Source organism: Peromyscus eremicus, chromosome 18 (assembly GCF_949786415.1).
Source record: "Peromyscus eremicus chromosome 18, PerEre_H2_v1, whole genome shotgun sequence".
In the NCBI taxonomy this organism is placed as follows: domain Eukaryota; kingdom Metazoa; phylum Chordata; class Mammalia; order Rodentia; family Cricetidae; genus Peromyscus; species Peromyscus eremicus.
Window position 1 is genome coordinate 33,101,445 of NC_081434.1, and position 12,474 is coordinate 33,113,918.

The following is a 12,474-nucleotide window of genomic DNA, read 5'->3' on the forward strand; positions in this document are numbered from 1 at the left end:
TGTCAACTTGACACAAGCTAGAGTCATCAGAGAGGAAGGAGCCTCAGTTGAGGAAATGCCTCCATGAGATCCAGCTGTAAGGTATTTTCTCAATTAGTGATCACTGGGGGAGGACCCAGTTCATGGTAGGTGGTGCCATCCCTGGGTTGCTGATCCTGAGTTCTGTAAGAAAGTAGGCTGAGCAAGCCAGGGAAAGCAAGCCAGTAAGCAGCACCCCTCCATGGCCTCTGCATCAGCTCCGGCCTCCAGGATCCTGCCCTGCCTTAGTTCTTGTCCTGACTTCCTTTGATGATGAGCAGGGATGTGGAAGTGTAAGTCAAATAAACCCTTTCCTCCCCAACTTGCTCTTTGGTCATGGTGTTTTGTTGCAGCGATAGAAACCCTAACTAAGACAGGGTGTCCATTTATTTATTTATTTGTTTATTTATTTGGTTTTTCAAGACAGGGTTTCTCTGTGTAGCCCTGGCTGTCCTGGAACTCTCTCTGTAGACCAGGCTGGCCTCGAACTCACAGAGATCTGCCTGTCTCCGCCTCCAGAGTGCTGGGATTAAAGGTGTGCACCACCACGCCCCCACTCAAGTGTTTATCTTTAAATTTGACTGGTCCATAAGAATTGAACACATTTCTAGAGCATCATGTGATGTTTCCATACGTGTATACATTATGTCACGCTCAAATCAGGATGAATACTTTTAAGTGTTTAAACAAAGGGATTTAAACGCGGGGAACTGGTCACACAGCTGAGCCCTGGCAGGGTCAATAAGTAAACAGGAGAATGACAGTTGCGGGTCACTGATACCTTCCCACTAGAGCAGGGTTCTTGGAGTGGGCTCTCTCGATGTTTTGGGTGGGATGATTCTTTGCTGGGAAAGGGGCAGCATTGCCCTGTATGTCACCCCTTTATCTACCAAGTTGTAGCAACCAGACGTTCCTGCAGAAAATGCTAGACATCCCTTGAGTATGTGTGTGTGTGTGTGGGGGGGGGACAGGCAGACATGTCTCCCACTGAGAACCACTGAGCTGCAAGTACAAAAGGAGGAGCCGTTGGCTATAAGACCTCGGGACCAAGGTTCCCCTAATGAAATGTTGGAACCACGAAGCGCAGAAGTTTGTCCAAAGAAAGAGTCTTACAGAAGAGGCTTCAGGCTGAGAAAGGAAAAACACCCGGCTCCCCCTGGCATCCAGGTCCCCTGTGGGTGGCATCTCCCTGCCATTATGGACAGAGTAAAGGACACAAGGGGATGGGCTCTGATGACGTCATTACAGGGCTCGCCTCAATGCTTGGCTTCTAAATGAGGACGAAAGTTTAAATCTGATGTAATCCTAGTACTTAGGGGGGAAGAGGCAGGAAGATCATGAGTTCAAAGCTGGCCTGAACCACATAGGAAGATCCTGTCTCCAAATTAAATAAATAAATAGATCTGAGGGCTGTCTCTGGTGTTAACTCAATCAGGCAGATCACTAGAGGTTTGCCTCTTCCTACAGGCTGATGAAAACAGAGATGATTAAGCTTCAGACCTTTTCCAAAGTCCTGGGGGGACCTCGCTAATGTTTTCAACACAGATCCATGTTTTAGTAAAATTTGCATGACATCTCACCTGACGGTGGGTGGAATACTTTGAAGATTAGAATAAAACAAAAACAGCCCACGCTTGGACTTGAACAGCGGGAACTCCAGTCTGGGCCCGGGGTTTATGAGGACTGACATTTCTTCTAAAGTGCCCTCCATCAAGATGAGAAGTCCACGGGATCAAGGAAAGGAACCATCTAGAATGTGTCCCTTCCAGTTCTTGCCTATGTTCTGAGTACCCAGAATCCTAGAATTCCCTATTTACGTGAGCTGGAGCCCACTTCTAGAGTTCTACCTGGCCTCTCCTATGGAGTCCAAACCTTCCAAGAGCAGTAGGATGGCCCACTGTAACCCCAGGAGATGGCCAAGCCCGTGTGTCAGAGGCTGTTCATAAAGCTGGAGGCGTGTAGACCAGAGTGTTCACATGTGAGAGAGGCGTTCATAATGTGAGTAGGGCTGTGGCTGGGAGGAAAAGGGGACATGCGCAGTAAAATCCATAGACTAGAAATCATAACCCCTCCCCAAACAGTTGTGTTTCTTTAAAAAATTACATCCAAAGCAGTGATTCATCAAAGGAACAGGCTTTTACACTGTCGGGTAATCTACTTCCTCGTGATCTAAAATGAAGCACGGACGTCATTTATCATCTATCATTACAGTGAGGCTAGGATAATGAACGGGAGAAAACGAAGACCGTCAGGCCAAAGAAACGTAAAAGTAGTTCCCACACAAGCAAACTTGAAATATGAAATCTTAGAGTTCATTTCTGAAAGCCAACTTAATAAAAATGTCCCCAAGCTGATAATTTAGAAAATGTTCAGTTTTCCCAGACCTGAAAGTCTTAGAGACTTCTCTCATACTACAGGAAAAAATGGATTATCCCTCCGTAGGAAATGACCTGGTAGCTATAACTTCAGCACTCGGAGGGTTGAGGCAGGAGACTGTCTCAGAGGGAAAAAATAACGGTAAAAGTAGTAAAGAGGTGTATGAAGAAGTTAGTAATAAAGATATTATTTTGGTGAAGAGGTGAGATGTTTCAGTGGGGAAAGGGACTTGCCACCAAGCCTGACCACTGAGTTCTATTTCTGAGGCTCACATGATAAAGGGGGAGATGACCTTCACCTAGGCACCATAGCATTAGTGTTTGCACACACGCACGCACGCACGCACGCATGCACGCGCACGCGCGTAATAATTTTTTTTTTTTTTTTTTGGTTTTTTTCAAGACAGAGCTTCTCTGTGCATCATTCCTGACTGTCTTGGAACTCGCTTTGTAGACCAGGCTGGCCTTGAACTCACTGAGATCCGCCTCCCTCTGCCTCCCAAGTGCTGGGATTAAAGGCGTGTGCCACCACTGCCCGGCTATAAAAATGTTTTTTAAAGAGATATTTTTCTTTCTAGTTATTGTAGCATTTGTCAGATTTTAAATTTTTATAATTTGCTGTAATTTCTTTTCCATTTTAAGTAAATATTAAATTCCACACTCAATTTCATACCCACAATTCTGTATTCTTTTTCCTATGGAAGGAACCGACATAAGCTTTACTTTCCACGGAACTCCCCTGCCATCATCATTGACTTTGTGAGCTGTCTGGACGTGGAGGGGTGATGGGAGAAGGTCTGGGGAGCCTACGTCTGGGGATGTTCAAAGAAAATTATCCCAAAGAGCAGCTTGTCCTGCTCCCAAAGATGTCAAGATGTATCATGTCAAGGTAAACAAGTCCACGACTGGCGCTTCCGGCGTGCTATTTTCAGATGAATGAATTAGGTCCTCATCTCTCCTTGTTTTTGCTCTGTAGTCATCAGTGGCAGCTGATTAGAAGAGAGGTAACAGCCAAGAGCCCCGGATGACTGATGCTGTGACGTCACAGCCTCCCACACCACCGCAGAGAGCAAGAAAGATGGGGATGGGGGGGATGGAGGGGTGGGGGTGGTGGAGGGGGGGGGGCGGTAAGGCGGAACACAGGCTCTCACACAGAGCTGGCATCTTTTGGAGGGCCCCAAAGGCAGATCCCTGCAGCAGATAAAGCAGGGATGCGGGTCGGAGGGGTGCAGGAGCCCACATCGAGTTGGGTTCACTTGTGAAACCGCACGGCCATGGCTGTTCTCGTGAAACAGAGCGATTCTTTTCTTAGGATGGAATTTATTGTTTCTTTTAGAGCAAAGACATTTTGCCCTGGAGCGCATTAGGTTTCTGAGGGCTCACGTTTCCTTAAAAATAGCTATTAAGATTTGGAGATTTAATTTCTGCTTAAGTTGCTGTGTTTCAGGAACTTGTAAGGGATGGGTTACCTGAGGCAATGCTGGCTACCCCCCCTTTTTTTTTTTTTTTAGCAAAGCTCCTTTGATTCCTGATGGTTAAGTAAAGGAGAATGAACACGCAGGCTTTCATGCCTTCTCCCTTTTGAAATCTCAATAGCATGACCGGAAAGGAATAAAGCGGGTAGAAAATAGGAATAAACCCACATGAACAGAAAGAACCAGAGAGAAGAGGGCAGCTGAGCCAAGTGTGGAGGCGCATGTCTGTAACCCTAGCATGACGGGTAGGGGCGGGAGGATTGGAGGATTGGGAGTTCAACACTACTTGGCGAGTTCAAGGCCAGCCTGGAACACTTGAGACCCTGTCTCCCAAAAAAGGAAGACAGCTGGGCCAGTGAAATGGCCCAGAGGGAAGGGCAAACAGAAGGTTACCACCGAGCCTGACAACCTTCACTTAGACGGATAGCATCAAAACCACAAGGCACCTAGGCACTCGCCACCCTAGAGCCTGCCGACATTACTAAGTGACCACTGCACACATTTTTGCTGAGAACAGAGTCGGTTTCTGGATGTCTCCCCTCACAGATCACCAGAGACTTATTACTTATTGATTAGAGTTGTCCCACAAGATAAAAACTATTTCTTCTTCTTCTTCTTTTTTTTTTTTTTTTTGGTTTTTCGAGGCAGGGTTTCTCTGTGTAGCTTTGCACCTTTCCTGGAACTCATTCTGTAGTCCAGGCTGGCCTCGAACTCACAGAGATCCACCTGCCTCTCCCTCTCGTGTGCTGGGATTAAAGGCGTGCGCCACCACTGCCCGGTCGCCGATAAAAACTATTTCTATCCCTGGTTTGTATTGCGGAGTAAAAGAGTCACACTTAGGTTAGAATGAATTCTGCACTAGTACCAGTCTTGAGAAAGAACAAAAGGCGTGTTGTATAGAACAGAGATCTGGACAGAAAAAGAAAGGATTTCTTTCAGGGGCTGATGCAAAAGAAGCTTCCAGAAAGCTGCAGAAGATAAGCTACATGGGTTGAAGTGTAGCTGAACTTGAGCAGATATTTCCGTGCGTCTCTTCAGCCTTAATGGGGTGCTGTGTCTATCCTACACCTATCCCTGTAGCCGTGGGGGGGGGGGGGCAGGGCTTTGTTAAGACGTATAGTAACTTAGAGTCTACTTATGGGGCAAATGTCATGACTGAAAGTGAAAGGCCAGAGCCCTTTAGAGGGAACTAAAGTACAGTTACCACCAAGGAGAGCTGGTGTTTAGAAACAACCGATGGGAGTCTTTGTACTAGGCAGGGTTTTCCAGAATTACCTGGGAAGAATGGATAGGATGTGGATATAGGAACGGACTAAACCATGGTGGCAATTTCCAGAAGTCTGGTAGAAGGTGTTTTCTCTCCTCCAAGACCGAGAGATCCATCCACACTAATGACAGAATTGAAGCAGAAAATTTAGCTTTCACTCACAAAGCTCCCAGACATAACCAAGGCAGCATCTTGAATTTTTCCTGGGATTATCAGATCAGGACAATAATAAACATTCTGTCCGGGAGATGTGTTGGAAAGGGGCTTGTGGCTTTGAAAAGAAATGGGAGATGAATGCTTAGGACCTGTGGAAGAGAAAAAAACATATATAAAGCATGGCATTTCATAAGAAGAATTGTGAAAAAAGAGGAGGAGAGGGAGAAAAAGGAAAAAGAAGAAAAGATGTCGAAGAAAGCTATTACTGAAAAGATATGTAGGAGTCGGCTACAGTTTCTTAAGAGTGAGTTCATTTGAGTTAGGTACAAACAATAGAGGAGGTCTGAAGAGATGACTCCGTGGTTAAGAGCACTGGTTGCTCTTCCAAAGGACCCAGGTTCAATTCCCAGCACCCACACGGCAGCTCGCAACTGTTGGTAACTCCAATTCCAGGGGATCTGGCATTTTCACACACACATACATGCAGGCAAATCCCCAATGTACATAACAAGCAAATAAATCTTTTTAAAAAAATTAGAAAACTTTTCCCAAACTGACTTAGAAAAAAAAATTACTGGTTTGCATATTTTTATTTTATTTTATTTTATTTTAAGATTTATTTATTTATTATGTATACAGTGTTCTGATGCACATATCCCTGCAGGCCAGAAGAGGGTGCCAGATCTCATTACAGATGGTTGTGAGCCACCATGTGGTTGCTGGGAATTGAACTCAGGACCTTTGGAAGAGCAAGCAGCGCTCTTAACCTCTGAGTCATCTCTCCAGCCCGGTTTGCATATTTTTAAAGAGCAAATGGACAATTGACTTTAGGGAGGATTTTGAATTTTTTTCAATTATTTGCTTCTGTTACAAATTTGTGAATATTAATTGAATAAAATAATGAGTTTGGGGGCCAGCAAGATGGTTCAACAGATAAAGGCACTTGCCACTAAACCTGACAACTTGAGTTCAATCACTGGACTCACACGGTGGAACCAAATATTAGCCTCTGATTTCCACACATGTGCCATAGCATGCACACATCCACACACAAAATAAATAAGTGTGCGGCTGGAGAGATGGCTCAGCAGATAAGAGCACTGGCTGCTCTTCCAGAGGACCCAGGTTCGACTCCCAGCACCCACACGGCAGCTCACAACAGTCTATAATTCCCATTCCAGGGTACCAGACACCCTCCTCTGACTTCCTTGGGCATTACACATAGGTGGAACACAGACTTACATGTCTCATACACATTAAAAATAAAGACATGTAAAAATTTTTTTAAAGTAGTGAGCTTCACTGGGACATTTGTATTTAGGTACATTGTGTACTTTGATCCCACTTTCCCTACCCTTTGTCCATACATAAGAAAGACAATGTGTGATCTTGACTTTCTGAGTCTGCCATATTTTATGTAGGACCCCCAGAAATGTATGATTTCTGCAAGAGCACCGTCTTCTTCCTTGTTGCTGAACTAAACTCCACTGTGCATATACACTGCATTTTCTTTATCTGTTCATCCATTGATGGGCACCTAGACTAACTTGGCTGCTGTCAACAGTGGCCTGGATAAACACAGATGTCCCTAGTGTATGCTGACCTCAGTTCCTTCGGGTATGCACCAGGAGGGTATAACTCGACCATACGGTTCTAGTTTTAGCTTTTTGAAGAGCCTCCATACTGAGCCACAGTGGCTGTACTGATTTCTGTTCCCACCAGTAGGCTATGCTTCCCCACCACACCCTTGCCAATACTTACTGTCCTCTGCTTCCTTGAAGAAAGCCTTTCTGGCTGGGGTGAGATGGAATTCCAGCAGAGTTTTGATTTGCATTTCTCTCCTGGTTAAGGCTGGGGAATATATTTTCCACCAAACATTGATTGATTTAGGCTGAGCTTGACCCAACATCTTAGAGATCACAGGGTCTTCTCACCTCTAGTTTCTGCATCCAACGTCTACATCCTTTTGTGAAAGATGCCAACCAGTGTCTCTGGGGATGGGAAGGCATTCACCACTGGTGCCCATGAGGAAAGGAAGGAGCCCGTGTCCCAGAATTCCCATCAAAGGATCTCCACTGGACTAGCCCAGGTCTCGTGCCTACCTTTCAAGCAAACACTGTATCTAGAAGAAGAGGTGCCAAGTTTCTAACCAAGAGATGGCTGTGAAGCCCACCACATAAAATCTACATGGTTGGAAATGGGGGAGGGGCGGTGAGGGTTCCCCCAAAGGGCAGGGCAGCAGTGTGATGAGACAGGAAGAACACAGTCTGGACAGCCAACATCCTGTGCCAGATGCTCCAGCAGAGGAGGGATTTAAGGAATATATGCTCCAAACCAAATCAAAGGAAAAGACAAACAGTGAAAACCTCTCTATGGGGGGGAGGGAGGGAGCTAGAAGAGAGGATGTGACTGAGACACAGTGAGGACCAACTCACACCAATCATCTCCAGAGATGGATCTGACTTGTATACTCTACCTAATGTTCTTGGAAGGTCGTGCACACACCCCAGCAGTGAGTTAATGTTCTGTTACGTTTTTTGCTGTATTTATTACCAGGCTGGTTTTCTCCTGAACTCCAGCAGTAACTAACATTCAGTACGTCACTTTGGTTCAAGTGAGCCCTGGGAAGACGGATCGTTGTGCACTCACGGGAAAATCTCTCAAGTTAAGGAAGAGGTGTAATTAATAACGTTAGAGTAGCCTGGCTAGAAACATTAACAAGTTATATAACATGGAACACGGACCATAACAGTCATTCTTTTGTGCGGGAAAGAATTGTAAGACTCTTACAATGAAAATTGTTCAATAGATTTTCCTGGGTCTTTAATCCATGTCTGGAGTTTAAATAGAATTTCCCACTCCACAGGTCTGAATGTAACAGTAGATTTCAAGTCTTGTCTAATAGTGAGGTAAGTGTTTAAATAAATTATGATATATTTTTATGATGAAATTTTATCCAATTGATGATCTCATAGATGAAAATGAAAACTGCATGATATTCACAGTATTTTTTCAGTAAGCAGGAAAACAAGTCAGAAAATGAGATAGACTCAATCTTTTATAAAAACAATAAAGTACATTTTGCATAGAAAAAGATGTTTCTATGAAAAATTTACATTTTGCATGAAAAGATGTATTTTGACATGTTCACAATACTATTCTGTGGGTGACAGAATTCTAAATATTCTTCTTTAATCTTTTTTCTAATATCTTCTAATTTTTTGCCATGTACATTTATTGCTTTTGCAGTTAAAAAAATTACAGCTGAGGGCTTTTAAAAAGTATACCTGCTGCTAATTATTATCTTTTTTTTGAGACAGGGTTTCTCTGTATAATAGCCTTGACTGTCCTGGAACTCACTTTGTAGACGAGGATGGCCTCGAACTTACAGAGATCCACCTGCCTCAGTCTCCCGAGTGCTGGGATTAAATACACGTGCCATCACGCTCAGCTTGCCGCTAATATTTAATTATACTTCTATTAAACTCCAGCAATGTTAGAATTGTCTCCATAAGCAGATGCACATCCTTTGTAGGAGAAAAGGAGTTTGTGTGTACCTGAACGATGAGGGAGCCAATAAACACAGTACCGAGCAGAGCAGGAAAGGGGCTCCAGGGCGATGGGCCAGCCTCTCTCTCTTCTCCCCACTCAGCCATCACCCTTTCCAGGCCAGTGTGTTCAACTCCACCTCCATGAGCTGTTCTGGTGTTTCCTGATTAGAAGGGGTTTTCTTAGCCGAGCGGTAGTGGCGCACGCCTTTAATCCCAGCACTCAGGAAGCAGAGGCAGGCAGATCTCTGTGAGTTCGAGGCCAGCCTGGGCTACAGAGCGAGATCCAGGAAAGGCACAAAGCTACACAGAGAAACTCTGTCTTGAAAAACAAAAAAACAAAAAAACAAAAAAAAAAACAAAAAAAAAGAAGGGGTTTTCTTGCTCCTAGGAGATGCTGAGACTCTAGTAAGGGATGACCCCCACCCCAATCCTAGACCCACCATAGATCCCTTCAACTTCTCCAGGCAATGCTCAACTCATCCCATTGTTGCCCACAGAGGCTCTCTGAGGGCCACACTCCACCAGCCACCCCTCTCCGGTGCTAACACCTTGCCCAGGCCTCAGGAACGGCCACCAGTGCTGCTGCCCCTGATCCAGCTGAGTCAGAAAATGCCCACTTTCTGAGACTTGTGAGTCTAGATTCAAAAGTTCCTACTCCAGGGATTCTCTTCCAGATAGGGAGGAAGGCAGCTTGTCAACCTGTCACTGCAGCAACCAAGTCCCATTGTGCCTTCCTCTTTCTGTTCTCCAGCGTGATACAGAGAGACAGAGTGACCAAAAAAAGTAGGAGAGTGGTGGTGGTGCACGCCTTTAATCCCAGCACTCGGGAGGCAGAGCCAGGCGGATCTCTGTGAGTTCAAGGCCAACCTGGTCTACAGAGCGAGGTCCAGGACAGGCACCAAAACTACACAGAGAAACCCTGTCTCGAAAAACAAAAAACAAACAAACAACAAAAAAAAAAAAGTAGGAGAAACAAACTAAGATACCTACAAATAACACAAAAGAGCTACCCAATGCTTGTTAATGGATGGTGGACTGTTGCCAAGAGCCCAGAGGAGATAGCTCTTTTGGTCCCTACAGAAAAGGCACAAGGCCACCCCCCCCTATCCCCCCCACCCCCGGTTAAGTGTTGTATTCAGCTGCCAGTAACAGATGAAAAACAGCAAGGCTTCTAATACACACACACACACACACACACACACACACACACAGTCTCAGATATATATATATTTCTAGATAGATAGATAGATAGATAATACACATAGATAGATAGATAGATAGATAGATAGATAGATAGATAGATAGATAGATAGAGGGCATGGTGGAGAAGGACACTTAAGAACAAATCCTGGGGCTGGGTGTAGGTGGTTTGTACATCTCTTGCCTACAACGCTTCAGTGCTTGGGTTAGATCCCCTACACAACAATAATAAATACTCATCGTTTGCTGCTCTAGGGTTGGTGGGACCTGGGAGTCGAGCAACGAAGGCGGACTAAAGTCTCGTGCAATAGCCAACTTATTCAGAGCATCAGACAATATATACGCTGAGGGTCAAGAGGAGTCACGTGAGTAAAGTGCCCAGTCACAGGGACAAGTCACATGAGGTAAAAACACGTCTTTCCCATAGAGGCACACAAACAAGTAACAACAGCCAGCTGCATGAATAATCTGAAGTGAACCCACTCCTATCCACTACACTTGGGAGGGGCACAAAAGCATAATCCAAGAACAACTTCATGGTTTTGAAGAAACTGAGGTCACAAGACTCTTGTTTTCTTGGAGTTTTCCCACAAGCATTCACAATTCTCCTTGTAGGACTACATTCTTAGACAACTAATATTGAGGTCATTAATTTTTCTTTTGGTATGTAGGATCCTCTGCTACTCCGTATTTTCATTTTGAAGTCTGCCATGTACAAATATCTATTGTGGCTAGCATTTGTTTTTTTGCTTGTTTGCTTGTTTTTGTTTTGTTTTGAGATAGGGTGTCGTGTAGCCCAGGCTGGCCTCCAACTGGCTATGTTGCTTGAACTGCTGATCCCCCAGCCTCAGCCCCCCAGTGCTGGGCTTACAGGCCTGGGCTCTGACAACGAGGAATTATGAGTAATATCTTATGAAACTCTTAGGTGGAGCTGAGGTGCACATGTGGACTGATGTGGCCTAGAAATAGCGCAACATGCCTACATAGTCTGTTGGACGGAACTCAGCAGAACTGGGGATCTGGGGCTGGGGAAGTAGTCGTTGGTATAGCAGAAGGTCCTAGGTTCAATTTCAAGCAAAAAAAATGGGGAAGTGGGAGAGGAAGGGAAGAAAGGAAAGGGGAAAGAGTGGGGAGAAAGGTGATAAGTTTTAAGCCTCAGACTGAATCAGGAAAAGCCCAGGTTTAATGGGTAAAACACTCCTAGGCGATTCCCCGGCCCTGCAGAGAGAAGGGGACAAGACGGGAAGAACCACAAGTCTTATATATCCCCTGTGGGAGTTGTCCTGAGCCTCTCTGGGGGAGGAGCTGTGTTTGGCGGGCTTTGAAAGGGTGGGTTTAGGGAAAGAGATGGGGAGGGGACCAGAGGTGGGACTTCCACCAGACTCCTTCCAAACAAAAGGAACGTTGGGTTCAAGGTTAATCTGACAGAAGCGCGTTTTATTGGACTTTCTTCAGAGGTGAAGGGGAATGAGGCGGTTTGATCCAGATCTGGAGCCGCAGGAAGACCCCAGCAGACATGTGAGCTGCACAAATCCTGCCCCCTCCCCTAGTCCCTAGCCACAGTCCCAGTGACGTCCTGCAAGCAGAATAGGGTGCTCACACTGCCCCTGCTTTTGCAATACTGAGAAGTCAAGAAGAACTCAAGCTGGCTCTGATTCTCAAGGGTGAACGGATTCTGACGACGTATCCTAGCAACCACTGAAAAGACATCAACGTCAAGTGATACAAGCTCCAGGAGCGGATGCACAATGGCCGCGGAGACAACCCACAGACTGAAACCTGCAAGCGTGAGCTGACCCTGCTGTCAGGATGACACAGTAAGAGCAAGAGTGTGAGCGGGGCTAAAGGCTGCCTCATAAATATGGCCCTAAATCAAAACGCTGGAAGTCCAAGCTTGGCGCTGGAACGGGAGCCAGGCAAAACCACTTCATCTGTAAAGAACTAAAGGTCACAGACCGCTTTCAAATAAATCCCTCTAATCTAATGACAAATGACATTTGCTTCTATAAAGCCACACAATGCTCAATGAGATGCTAATAATAAGACCTCACAAGAATGAAAATGATTTCCATTATCGTCCTCATAAATTTGGACAGCTCTGGTTGTTAGCCAAGTACCCAGCGCAGAATGCTAATGCCCAAGGCATCAGTCACTTCTCTCATTGCCAAAGAAAGAAATCCAGGTTGAATTGAGCTGAACTGAGCAAACAAGGGGACGGGGAAGGAAGACCAGAGTTCCCCCCCCCTTCTCTCCCCTCCCCTCCTCTCCTGTCCTTAAGTCTCTCTCTTCTCTCAGGGAAGAGAACTTGCAGCCATCCTCCTGCACCTGACTCCTGAGTGTGGTCATTACAAGAGTATGCCACTAGGCCCAAACAACAAACCAACTTCTTTTGTTTTCTTTTTCTGAGACAGAATCTCACTCTGTAGCCATGG